This window comes from Lepisosteus platostomus, chromosome 18, assembly GCF_059453375.1.
Source record: "Lepisosteus platostomus isolate fLepPlt1 chromosome 18, fLepPlt1.hap1, whole genome shotgun sequence".
In the NCBI taxonomy this organism is placed as follows: Eukaryota; Metazoa; Chordata; class Actinopteri; order Semionotiformes; family Lepisosteidae; genus Lepisosteus; species Lepisosteus platostomus.
The window spans coordinates 10,148,456-10,162,500 of NC_142628.1; the positions used below are offsets into that span (position 1 = coordinate 10,148,456).

The 14,045-nt window shown below is 33.2% G+C and overlaps 1 protein-coding gene across 5 annotated transcripts in view; it reads left to right on the plus strand.

Moving 5' to 3' along the window:
- The window catches only part of LOC148645638 (doublecortin domain-containing protein 1-like), a 108,762-nt gene that overhangs the window by 25,390 nt on the left and 69,327 nt on the right, over nucleotides 1-14,045 (plus strand). The gene's annotated exons all lie outside the window — the stretch shown is intronic.

Consider the following 14,045-nt stretch of genomic DNA (forward strand, 5'->3'; position numbering starts at 1 on the left):
TTGAAAGTAGCTCAACAGAATTGTGATTTTCCAGAATGTATTTTTTGCGTAAATTAAGCATACCAGTTTCAAAAGCCTCTGCCAGCGTTAATGTGTTACAGCATATCACAGACAATGTGTTTTAATCCGATTTATTGAAAAACGCTGCCATTTTGCTTACTATGAAGCAGCATTGCCCATGCTAACACCTTCAGTCACAGCACACTGCTTTAAAACATTCCAAAGCATATCGAAACTAATATTATAATACGTGGCTACTTGATATAAAAGTCGCTTCCTGCAATTTTGCATAACAGAAAATGGAAAGGGACAGATCTTAGCTTGCTGAGTGTTTCTTGTGCCTGTTGGTCCATTTTGCAGTGGGTGCGGGGAGAACTATCTTGTTTTGTGTTAGTACAGAGTTAAAAGCAGTTAACACTTTCAGTGACAGAGCTGTCTCGTCTCATTAGCATTCCCATTACATGGTTGTTGTGCTGGTGGGGGTGTTGAAGCCGGAATGCTATTGTGTGAGCTGTTTTACTGTTTGGGGACAAACACTGCTGTGGAGGGAACGTGTGAAAAGGCCATAGCACTGTGAGTGAATGAAGGAGGCTGTGTTTACTGCATGCTTCAAGCTGAGGAGCTGTCATTCACAGCCACTGCACAGCTATAGAGTTCCAGAAAGAAACAGGCGCAACTACCTTGTAATATAAATCATATATCTTTCTAAACCCTTCCTGGCCTTTATCTCTCTTTATTTTTTGAGAAATTAAGTTGTTTCTGTGTCTAGAGATTTAAAAAGTTGAGAAAAAACTCAGTCCCACAATGATCATTTTTTACACAGTGCATAAAGCTTTAATGTCATTAAGTGGTTATAAATTTAACTGCAGCACACATCAATTTTTCCCAACTCACAGCTAGCTTGTATTGGTTTTCAATAATATGTATGTTATAATGTACTTTTTCATTGTTAGGGCAAGTTGTGTGTTTGTGTTTATTTGCCACACTACTGTCAGATTTAATGGATATTTAAATTAAAAACACTTTGTACCTCAGGATAATTCAAATGGCCGTTTCATTTTCTTTTAAATTTCTGTTAGCGATCATTTAATCGTCTGCAATTTCTATAAGCAACATTATTTAAATAATGTCATTCAGTTTTCATGTTTATTTTGTAATGTTCTTGAACAATTGTAAAAGGTGTATATAATTCCAGAGATTTTTTTCTCTTTCAAAACATTAGCTTTCAAGGTAAAATAATGTGCAGTATGACGTTTGACAAAATTGTAAAGATCTAAATGCTATTTAGATCTTATCTTAGTAACAATGTTGTTAACAAATCTTCAGAAACATTTAATTTTTTTGTGCATTTCTTATATTAATTCAGAGATTACTAAGGTTATACTGTACATCCTTGCTCTTATTTTTCTAGGTTTTATTTACTTGGCCATCCTGACAATAATACTGAATAATCTGGAACATCTCAGTGTTTATATAACATGCAAAACCATAATTAAATTAGGAAGCTTGATCATGTTCTTATGAAAATACATATATAATATAATAAGATCAATATCCTTGTTATCAAAGCATCTTAAACTCCTGACAGCCTTAAGTACTGTACCTGGAGTAGGCCTTACGTCTGTTAAATGAAGTGAAAATTGCATTCTTGTCCAGATAGATATGAAAATGGAATTTCTGATCATGACATATACACAGTTTGCACTTCTTAAAAGGGTGTCAGCAATTTGCTTCAGAGAGCAAGGTGAATATTTGCCATGACAGAAAACGTGTGATCTGCACAATCAATAAAGAATTCCAATAAATCTTGCTTCATTACACTTATAATAAGAGCTATAGATCTACAGTAGGCCACATAAACTGATTATAAAGAAGACAAGAAGGGAATTTGCTTTACTTCTGTCAACAATGCAACACTGCCACCTAGAGCTTCACAGGCCTAAAGCAGAACATTGGAAACAAAGGCAGGTGCATTTGTGTTGACTTAAGTCTAGCACTTAGTATATTAAATCTAAACTGCTTTAATTGTTTGTTTTTGTTTTACTTTATTTATTGTTTGTTTGCTTGTGATATTGAAAATAAGTAACAGGTTTACAGCATACCATTCTTTCAAAATAAAATAACACCATAGGCCATCTATACAAATGGATACAGTGCACAATAATATGCTATGGCATGTACTGTATAGTGAAAATTGTATAGTGCCCCAGAACCAAAAAATAATTAAATGGATTAGGAGGGGAGACCTTCAGTGTACAGTACAATCAGACTGGTGACCAGATCTTACAGAAATGACCAGACAAGAGATAGTATGTGAGATATTTTAGGGCTAAAATGCCGCTACTTGAGAGAACCACGTTTAACTAGAACTGTTTACAAATATTTACGTGATTTGTGCAACATGCACTGTAGTACAAGCAATCTATAATAATGGAATAAGGAAGTAGCCTAAAGTTTCTGTTTCTTGTTTTTGGTGACAGCTTAGAGAAAATATTTTTTTGTGTGCTTTAAAATATCTTATTAAACTGAAATACATTAAATGAGGGGCATAGTTCTTCTGAAGATTCTCAATTGGTCAGCCTTATAAAATCTACTCTTCAAATATGATACAAGCTTACTGTGCTTTTATGTCATAACTTTTTATTCTTTTTTATAGCTTGTAGAATAAAATGTTCTGACGTATATGCATTATTTATCCAATTTAAAGCGAGTGTATGAAGGATAAAACAAAATTGCAAATGTATGTTTAGATATATATTACAATTATGCTGCAGCTGTAGTAAAAGTGAAGAGACAAGTGTGACCCTCATGCCTGACTTGTGTATGACTGATATGTAAAAAGCGGAATCATATTTGAAGATCAAGTCTTTAGTTTCAAATGAGGTGTCTGCAGCATGGGTGAAGTAATGTATGGTTTGAGGGATAATGAGTGTTGAGGCACTTGAAATTACTTTTTATTAGACATTAGTTAGCACTTGTTTGGAATGTGCAAAGTTCTCGTCGCAGTCTAATAATCTAATAGGAACTGTCTCATCAAGACAGTTAATTCTACAAAGGGAATAGTATTTTATTGATCATTTATTCTAAGTAAAGAAAGAGAATAATAAATATTTGAAAGAAAATTAATTTAAATAATTTAGTAAAAGGATTATTCTGTAAACCTATTCTGTACTTCTTATTCCTTGTTTATTTTATGCAAAGATTTGATTTCATATATACTTTGATCTTTTGTGCAAATAATTTATAACTATTCGATGCATGTAAAAATCATTTGTTCTTGTGCTATTTTTTTAAGCCATGTTATTTCTTGTTTTTGTATTGTTGTGTTGTATTTTATTGTTGTCATTAATGTTAGACAGGAAACACATGTTTACCCTCTGAATTTACAAACAGATAATAAGCATCAAAAAGCCGTATAAGTATCAGCTGCTTTTGGTGAAAATACTGCTGTCTCATTTTCTCTCAAAAGCTGTGTTTAGGTATGCATACAAAGGACACAGAAGTAGTCCATCAAACATGACAAGTTATATTAAAAAGTAAAAACAAATTACAGTAATTGGGTTTTCAACAATTTAAATTCAAAAGAAATCAATAAGACTGCTTTGACATATAAATTCACTTCCAGCTGAAATGAGAGGTTTCTGCTTAGGAGAGGCACCACCAACTGCATTTGGGATTGTAAAGCAGCATTAGGATCACTAGAAAAAGAGCTAAACCCATCTGGTGCTCCTAAAGACTCATGAGAAAATACTTTGGGACACATGATGTCCAGGTTAAGCATGAAAGCTCAATTGTCCCAGGGATAAACAAATTGCTGCTTTATAGATCAAACAGCGCAGTCAAAAACAATGGCCAGTTACTGTACATCAGTGACAAGTCATAGGCAGGAATCTTCTAACCAGAGTTACTAGAGAGACAAATGTTCTTGATAGCAATCTAACATTACTGTAGACATTAGATCTCTATAAGTGAATTATGACTGCTACTGTATGGAGAGCAGTTCCAATGACTTGCCAAGTTAAAAATACAGCATATTTCTATCCTGAACCTTTACAGTATATCATACCATTAAAAAAAAAACTTTGTGCCCGTGTTTTAGCTAGCGTGGTTGAGCCTTCCAGGGAGCCTATTTGTCTTTAGAACTCACTGTAAACACGCTGATATTGTATGTGTAATATTTACAGAGTTATATATATATTTGGTAGGATTTTGTGTATATTTCCCTTATGACCCATGTATTCTATTATGAAAATAGTATAAGGGTATTCAAAAGAATTTCCCAGTTCTTGGGCCTGTAGGGTATAGGTTATTTCCATATTGTCTGCAATTTGTAAGTGGAAGGAGGAAATGAGTGCAATAAGCTACGTCTGCAGTTCACAGAGCACTCATATGCTTTGGATTCCAGCCTTTTATGAATGTACAGTCGATGTAAGTGATGGAGGTAAAGACAGAAAAATATTGTCCTCCATCTTTCAAAAACTGGAGGTTCATCTTATAATATATACCTGAGTATATAAAGGACCAGAGCTTTTTATAAATGAGAAAACAACAGGTAGTGTTATGTTTTCGTTGGAATGTTAGTAAAATAAAGAAAATAATAAGAACATGAAAGCTAAATTTAATCTCAGGAGGATCAGCACTTCATGTCAATCTTGTTTTCCTTTTACTTGTATTCTTCAGTAATACCTTCCATAATCAAAAGTCATGGAAACCTGAGTTTATAGTACTATATGTCTTCAGGATTTCATTAAATGTCACTGAACAATAAGCTCTCTATATAGGTAAATATCTCGATATAAAAAATTATCAATTAGAAGCATTTCTTTTCATGAAAAATATTTTAGCAAAAAATTTGCATGTTTCAATTTTTATTTTATCCACATAAAAATAAGAAAAATGTGGAAAAAATCCACATTTTATCCACGGGGGATATCTTTTTATTGCTGTCTCCAATTCCTCTGGTGACCTGTCTTGCAGTCTCAGGTCTTGGGAGTTATCAGGCAACACGTTGTATAAATAAACATGAGTACGGCTGTCAATCACAGATATTGGCCTTACTGCTGGTTTCACTTCTTAATGTCTGTATATTGTAGTCTTCTAACATTGGTACAGTAATAAGCTTTTAACACACAGCTTTTAACTTTAAGAATGGGAAAAAAATGGCTGTCAGTCCTTCCTCTTAACTGGCACTTAAGCAGGTATTCGTACATGAAGTTGGTTAGATGGGCCTTCTAAAGACCAGTGTTCAGAGCATTGACTAATTTCCACCTGACAAATTCATGCCTCTACTGAAACACTTTTCATCACCAGGCAATTAATAGAGTCTTCAGTTCTATGTCTTTTAGTCTTGTCCTCTAACCTCATGTATAATTTGCAGCCAATTACGTATATCTTATAGCTCCAACTGGCAATTGTCACTGTGTAGTACTTACATCCCAAGGGGATATTGAGGTTGTTATATAGGCCTACGTTTGAAGCAGTCAACTTAACTGCTGTGTTAATAGACCAGTGTTCCCGTGCAATGCTGCAAGTGAGAATTCCACGGTTTCCTATCTAATTTGATTGAAAAGAGACAAGTTTGAGCATCTATACATGATCTTCACCTTGTGCTTCCCCACAGACCTATCAAACACTCCATGGATATGTGACATCCTTTCTCGCCTTCTTTCATTTGAGCTCAACAGCTGTATTATCTAAAAATCTTGATAACATTTTATGTAAGAATTACTCCTTTTCTTAAATTCTTAAATTTTAAATGGCAGAGAGTAAATTAATGTTTATGTTTTCTCCTAGTATGTATCCAAAGTATCCAAAATTAATACAAATCTTAATACAATCTTAATATAAGGTACTGTTTTCCCAGTTCAGCTTCAATAGGACAATTTCTATTTTAAAGTAAGAATAATGCAGTAACTGCAACAAAGTTTTAGATTAGTTTATATCTTCATATTATTTTTATTTATGGGGATCTAATGTTGATGACCACAGTGATCAGTATAAATTACATTATCTGTAGTTGGAATATCTCAACATGCTTTGTTTATACAGTATAGTAATCCAGATATAAACTAAATATCTGTAATGAAATCATATTTTTTTTATTAGTACAATTTTGAAATGCAGTATGTAGAAATCTTGGACAGAATAGTAGTGTTAAGATGCTTATCAGCCTTATCTGTGTTGTGATTTTCCATTAACAATGTGGATGTTGTATCTTCATACTCTCATACCTGAATGAAATATAAACTAGGCACGATGTACTGTATATTGTTTCAGAATTCAAGCTATTGCCTGTTCTGAGGATATGCTGTACTGTATTATTGTGATTTCCTTAAATTGCCTCTAATGTGAGATGCAAAGTGATCTCATTTAATTGAATGCTGCTCAGATTTAACACACATGGAAGAAAAGAAAAAACAGCTTAAGTCCCCACGTCTTCTCTATTGTGTGAAATAAATACATACAGTAGCATCCTAGGGTGAGAAATAACAGGCTAGCCTTTGAATTTTACTGGCCATTTCATCCCCAGCTGCAGGCCGAAAACAAAATTATATTGTCTTGAATGACAGGACGAGCAGGCATTGTGCTTCAAGTGGGAACCTTTTGTGGCAGTATGTCTAGTTTATACTGTTTAAGCTTTCAGGCATTATTAAATGTTGTCTTTAGGTCTCTGGGGTTGTACAGTAGGTTTAGTTACTGAAGATGTTTTTAGTTGAACAATGCATTGTTTATAGAATTTCAGCCTTACTCTCTGGGTTTTCATCTAAATCACTTTACTAAAGTCTAAGATTAATTATTATTATAATTTATATTCCAAAGAGCTAAAGTGCTGTTCTCATAAGCAGTGCTTTAATTGACACTTATTGTTTTGTGTGTTCTGAGTATACAATGTAAGCATCACAACAAAAGAATAGGGCTTAAGGGATTGTTATCATTGTTTATTTTTTTCTCCATGTCTGACCAGTTACTAAGAGAAGAAAAGAGCTTCTAATAAATCCCAAGGTTACCAATACTGCTACAAGGGATACCTGTACTGCTTAGATGTAGTTGGAGATATAGACATACTGTAGATATCCCCCTGTTGTATCAGTAATACCTTCCGTAATAAAAAGGCAGGATGCCACGTTAGACTCTGCTCTCTGAACCTGAGTGTTCCTGAGTATAGCCAAATTCAGAAAATCTGACTAACATTAGTGGGGTTTAAAACTGTAAAATAATATTGACCACAGATAATTCTAAAGACTGTAAAGACCTGTTTTGCAGGTCAAAAGAGCATGTAGAGCAACATGTCATGGCTTATAGGTTTCAAGATTAATCTTCAAATCAAGTTCTTCTACTGTCAGATTATTAAGCAGAAGTAAGGAACTGATCTTTTATGATTCAGTGAAAGAATACACCAAAATGTGCATTGAAATATTTTGCATTGAATTAAAATATTTAGTTTTTGCATATAAAAATGACACATAGAGGTTCAGAACTACAGTTTATTTGTGGTTAATATTTCATTTGAAGAGTTGTTTGTGTATAAAACAATTATGAAATTCTAGATACTGCTGGGAAGTTATTAATAGATGATGACATAACCACGAAATGTATCTTAATAAAATAATACTGTTTATTTTCATATCAGGTACTTTTTCTTTGTCTTTTTGAAAATTTCTAAAATAGTGTATATTTTGTTGAATAAAAATAGCCTACAGTTTTTTTGTTATCTAAATTATCAGATATTATGAAGAAAGGCAGTTACCCTTTCTTTGACATCCACTTTAAAAGACACCAGTTAAAGTCCTAATGTCTTGAAAAATGACATGAAATTAGATCTTGGCCTTCTGCTTGCTGTCACTTTCCATTATTACAAACCTGTACAACAGTACCTGAGGGAATCAAAGTCTGCATGACTCCCATCAGAATTTGCATAATACTCAGTGATGGATCGGTCAAGAGGCTGTTCTGCTCTGCATTGAAATTTTTTGTTTCCTGGCTGGTGCGTATCAGCCATATAAAAACGAATACACTCAGCACTCTTTGATAGTTTCTGTTCTTTCTATGCCCAAGTTACCTTCAGATCCTTCTTGTCTAGCTTTTATTTCGTTCTGGAGATTTCAGGTGCGTTGTAGTGATTGACGTGGATTAAATGGAGGGCACAAAACTGGGCTTGCCCTTTGGTGTATCAGCAGCAGCAGTCACACACACCTGATTTGTGTGGTATCTTCTTCTTTATATACTATGGAGGGTAAAGCTGCAAATAAATATAAGCAGCAGTCAGGACGTCTATAGCGAAAGCAGGTCTGTTAGGCAATTACATATTCAGTAGTACACACATATTTATTAATATAGGCATACATCTGGAAAAGATAAGACAAATGCTTACTAACAAAAGCTAAATATGGACACTGTTTTTTATGAGAATTAAATTTGGGATTTAGTGTTTAGAAGTCACCGACAGATGTTTGCTGTCAGCTATTCCACATATACGTTCTTATTATCTGCAAAAGATACGCAGTACGTTACAGGAAAACAGTCCCTGATTTTTTTTGGTATGGAAAAGGATCAAAATAGTTCTACCACTATGTTGAATTTTGAAGCCTTTATATGCTATAATAATTAATTGTAAATATAAATGGAATTACACATAATTTGAATATGATTGCATATGTACAATTCAGTAATTATTGTAGTTTATATTACATAAAATGATTGTATAAGACATAAAAATATATTTATATAATGAGTAGCAATGGTATTTGTTAGATTCCAGTGATTTATTTAATGAACCATAATCTTTGGAAGAAAATTAATGATAGGCTTAATTTTATATTGTTTGTAATGGATAATTTTTAAACCCTTACTTTCTTTCCTATTAAAATGTTGCAACATTGATTGCAAATTAAAATTTCAGTTATTCAACAAATCTGAAGTATGTAAAAACAAAAACAGCATATTGTTATTGTTAATGATCAAAGGATCTAAGAGCAGTATGCTATTTTTAATATTTTAACCATACGAAGACTGATGGTATATTTGATTTTTGCATGTACTGTACCAGGCCACGTTAGATCTGACTACTTCTAGCTAATACCTCAAGAGTACACTATGAATATACCAAAGAGTAACCAAGAGTAGTACATGAACTGCAATCTTATTTTTAACATTGTAACAAAATATTTAATTTATATACCTTTATTCTATGCCTTAACCACTTTGAATTCAAGTCAGTGAGGATCCAGATACTTCCAATTCCCAGTGTGAAAGTGCTTTTTGAAGTCAAAATTGATCATTTTAAAAATGACTGTAAATGCTTTTATAGATGGTGTTTACAGAGATTCAATATACTGTCAGGGATTAAGATTTATAGGATTAAGGTACCTTCATGCCTGAATTGTTATCAGTAATAGTTTTCCTGTAATAAGATTTTTCCATATTTTGATACTGTTGATTGTTGTTTTGTATAGGAAACTCCATGTGAACCACTTAGAGGAGAAATGTTAGCTGCAAAACAAGCCTGCTGTAACAGAAGAGGTTTGGGGTGTTTTAGTTTTTGCCTTATATAAAAACATTGCCACCATTATTCAGAGCACCTCAATGTCTAAGGCAACACTGAAATAAGAAGTGTATAGATTTTGCTACCTTTTCAACACTTGTACAGTAAAGAATTCTATTTTTTAAATGATATCCTGCCAGCTTTTTTACAATCCATTAATTCCTGGATCAACATCAGAAGAATGTCAGAGCAGAGTGAAATTCCTGTAAGACACAGATGTCAGGATCAAAAGTCAGAGACATTCTCTGAACAGCAGGGAGGCATGCTTGCTAGACCTGAAACGTAACAATTAGTATCTGCCATGTGACATTCCCAATAGCCTGACCAAACTTCCATAAAGTTTAATTTTTGCTGGAAATGGGTAGTATTTAGAGATGATATCTGAGCCACAAGCAAACTTTAAAAACTTATCCTAAGTGTTGTTTCGTAGCATTTGGATGAAGGGATTTATGTGGAGACAAGGGTGAATCTTGTATAAAATGTAAGTACTGTACGTAGCATTAGAAAAGAAATAATAACATGGCCTTACCCTTCAATGCAAGGGAAAAAAAATTAAATTATTAAAAAACAAATTCAATTACACATTTTGATTTATCAAAACAAGATGCTTTAGGATTTACAGAGAACTGTGTAATACTTTTATAAGTTAATGGTTAATATGGTATGGCACCACCATGTCTTAGGCTGTTAATAATGACAAAGCAAACTATTGCAGTGTGTCTGTTCAGAGTTGCTCTAACTGTTTGAACTATACACCTGCCTTTAAAGCCGAGGTTCAAAATGTTCAAACTGATTCTCTATACCCCTCTCTCCTTCTCCTCTCTAGACCTTAGTGTATACAATAGTGCACCTGAATTTCTGTTTTTCCATGCAATAGATTTGATAGAAATATAAAATATTGCCTTTATGCATAAAGACAGGCTTCCTGCATCATTCATTTAAATATAGTTGACCAGATGGTTTGATTTGCCCACAGGCTTGTTAAAACTGGCAGCAAAGCAAGTGGGTCATCAATGCAAAATGCGTATTAACTAAATTAATCTGTATGATTCATCTGTGATTTCTACTCCCCAAACATATATGTTCAGGACATTCTATATGAAGTTTTAGTATGACTTACAAAATCACATTAAACAGCAAGTGAGTAAGACTGATGGTTAAACAACAAATGATTCTTTCAGATATCTACACATTAACATGCGAAGAGAAAAATAGGGGGCTATCTTTACTGATCTGTACAGTATGTATAGTGACCTCCTTTTTATGAAAAACTGCATAGATTTAAATGGTTCACCTACAAAATATAGAAGTACAGTACAATTTTGCTTTGTCCAAAACTGACTAAAATATTTTTTAAAAGAGCTGGCTCTAATCTATTTAAAGTAATAATGCCTTTGAAAATGTAATCCAGTTTAGCAAAATAATGCGTAAACCTTTGTTCAAACTCTCAGAATGGGAAAGAGCATTTTTTTGTAATCATTATACATGACTTTTTAAGTTCACAAATGTAAAATTATTTTATTCTATCAAAATTGTATGACAAAAGTTACCACGTGTTTAAGAAGTCCAAACCCAATTTATTCTTCAGAAATGTTGCTTCTAAGCAGTTAATTCAAATAGAATTCTGTATTTTTTCTTTCTGCTATACTGGTTTATAAATGTTTACAACTTTTAAAATTCTGGTAACATATTTTATTGTAGAGACATAATATTCTTTACTAGTTTAATTATTTGAGAAAGCTAGAAAGCAAAAAATGACAACAGGAATCAATAAACATAGCTTTTGTGCCTAGTTGATACATTTGTAGGGATGCATTAATGTTATGTACGGAAAGCATCGGGTTGTCCCAAAGCAGAAAGATTACTAACCTTACACATTCATGCTTGACCTGTTTTGTGTTTAGATGACGATGGTTCTTTGTGTATACAGTGAAGACCTATGAAGTGTGAAAAAGAAACATTAATATTTCCCAGCAGGAGAGTAAAATTATGGTGATATTCATTATAGATGCTATTTTCACTTTGCAATTTATTCTGTTACTTTATTTCCAAATCATACTTCATAATGAGAACGCTCTAGCTGCATAATTAGATGCATTCTACCTGTTATCTGCTTGATATTTGAATGCAATGAAATAAGTTGGGGTTTTTTTTCATGTGGACATTGTTTGACATAAGTGTCTGGACTGCAGTCATCCGAGCCTGTTGATGCTATGCTTAAATTTACATAAAGACGTTTTGTACTGTATAAAATATTATTTTTAATTTTTTGTATTCTGTTTAGAGTTTAGAGTAGAGCAAATAGGATTGAAATGTTTAATGTTTTGAGCAGAGTTTTTCTGCAGTGGCACAGTATAAATCAAAAAGTGAAGTGTGAAGAACCTGGTCTTTATAGCAGAAGCACTCAATGGATTTAACAGGATAAAATAAATGGAGTTTCTGCACAGTAGGTCCAGTATTTTGCCTGTCTTTCCATTGTCTTGTCTTTTGGATGAGATAATGTGACTTACCCTCTGTTATCATCATGCTTCATCCATGATCAAGAGGTATAATTTAGAACACTCCATTCTTAAAAGTGAATACATTGCAATATTTGAATACAATTCTGATTCATTTTTCATTGAAAGAGTTATATATGAAACTTTTAAAAGCTAAATTTGAAAAGTTTATTTTAAAGTCCTTCTTGGGGCTATTGTACCGTGCTTAACCTCAGAAGGTTGCTTATGTCAATATTTAGAAGTAAAACAACAACTATGCCTAAACTGCACGAAATATTTGTAGAGATAAATTTACATAACTAATTTTAAGTGTTTTAAAAATGTATCAATATATAAAACAATGTATTGCCTATTTATTTTCAGGTCTGCTTTTTCAATGTATGATCAAATGAATTTAGGTGCTAAAAAGAATCCAAACACAAAGGCATTCATTAGCCATTTTTCATTTCACATTCTGTCAAAACACTAAATGTTTGGTTTTAAAAATAGCACTATATGTTTTTGAAAGACATGGCACAGTTTAGGACAGAACTACAGTCTGTAAGGTTGCCATGCAAGGTGAAAATGCATTTGAAGTCTAAAACCTCCACATTCCTGTCTCCTAGGACAAAACCTTGTATACTCAGGATATCAAAGCCTTCTAGTTTAGTAGTATAGATTCAACAAAAAAATACATCAGAATCACGCTTCAAGGGGATTAGAGATCTCCGTGACTCGTGCTCCAGCTTACAGGGGGAGAACAGAGATGTTTAGTGAACACCTGCCATGGTGTCAATAGATAGGCTGTGAACCGAAATCACACCAAGCATGAGGAGACTGATGAAGGGGTGCAGGTTTTCATGCTGATACCATTCACAGTTATAAAGCCAGAGCTGCTATTATACAGCAGAGTTCATAAGAAATATGCAATGGCAAACTAAAATTACTCATGCATTTGTTGCAGCACTTGGGCTTTGTACAAGGCCCTTTTTATGTTGTGGTTTTTTATCTATTAAGCATGATGTGCAAATGTGTGCAGGGGTGGGTGGGGGTAGTCCTTTTGATTAAGTCACATTTTGCTTTTACTTTTTTATCTTGTTATTGGTTTATGTGCTCTTGGCATTTGTAGAATATTGAGTTAGACATTTAAACACTTTATATCATTTGTCTTTGTTCTTATTTGCTGTGAAAATCTGGTAGTTGATCTTCATTTGCTTATTTTTCTTGCGATTGGTGTCATTCAAGAAGAGAGTGATAGTTTTAAATTTATGACAAACTGTCGTAGCTATAGTTTCTGTAATAAACTTCACATCAAGAGAGAGTATTACCGAAATATTCAAATACAGGCATATTTTTTGGTTTTATTATGTTTTAGAATTTAGGTCTTTCGCACACATAATGTTTTAAAATCTCCTTTTCTACAAAAAATACATCTTCTATTGTGGTTCTGTGGTAGAAGAAAAGTGCTGCAGGTCCTATCCGTTCCAGCTGTTTGTAATGTACAATGCTAAAGACAACAATTCTGTGTAATTAATGTTTTATATAACTAAAATTGAATTGAACACAAGATCAAAAGTTCTGTATCCTTTTTGTAAGTACATTTTTCCAGACTCTTTTGGACTCATTCAGCTTTATAACCTAAGCACCCAAGAGTACTATTTTTATATCTGTGAAGTGAGTCCATGGTCAAAGCTTATTAAAGAGCTGTACATAATAATACTGTTTCTCTGAGCGTTCTCTCTCTTTCTCTTTTTTTCAGTCAGAATGGTTATTTAATTGCCTTTTTTGTTGATGCTGTGAGTCTGAATTATTATTAATCTTTTTTATCACAATGGCAAGGATAGACAGATACATGCTCTCTACTCAACCTTGCCATTTGTTGAATAGTAGCTGATAATTAGGTGTTCGCATCTAAATCAGCAAATATGTTGAAAAATTCAGTGATTACACAGTATTAGCCTTAAAGCCTCCAATGTTCAATTACTGATTTTAATGCTGTTTCCCAAATGATCCAATCTTTCTACAGT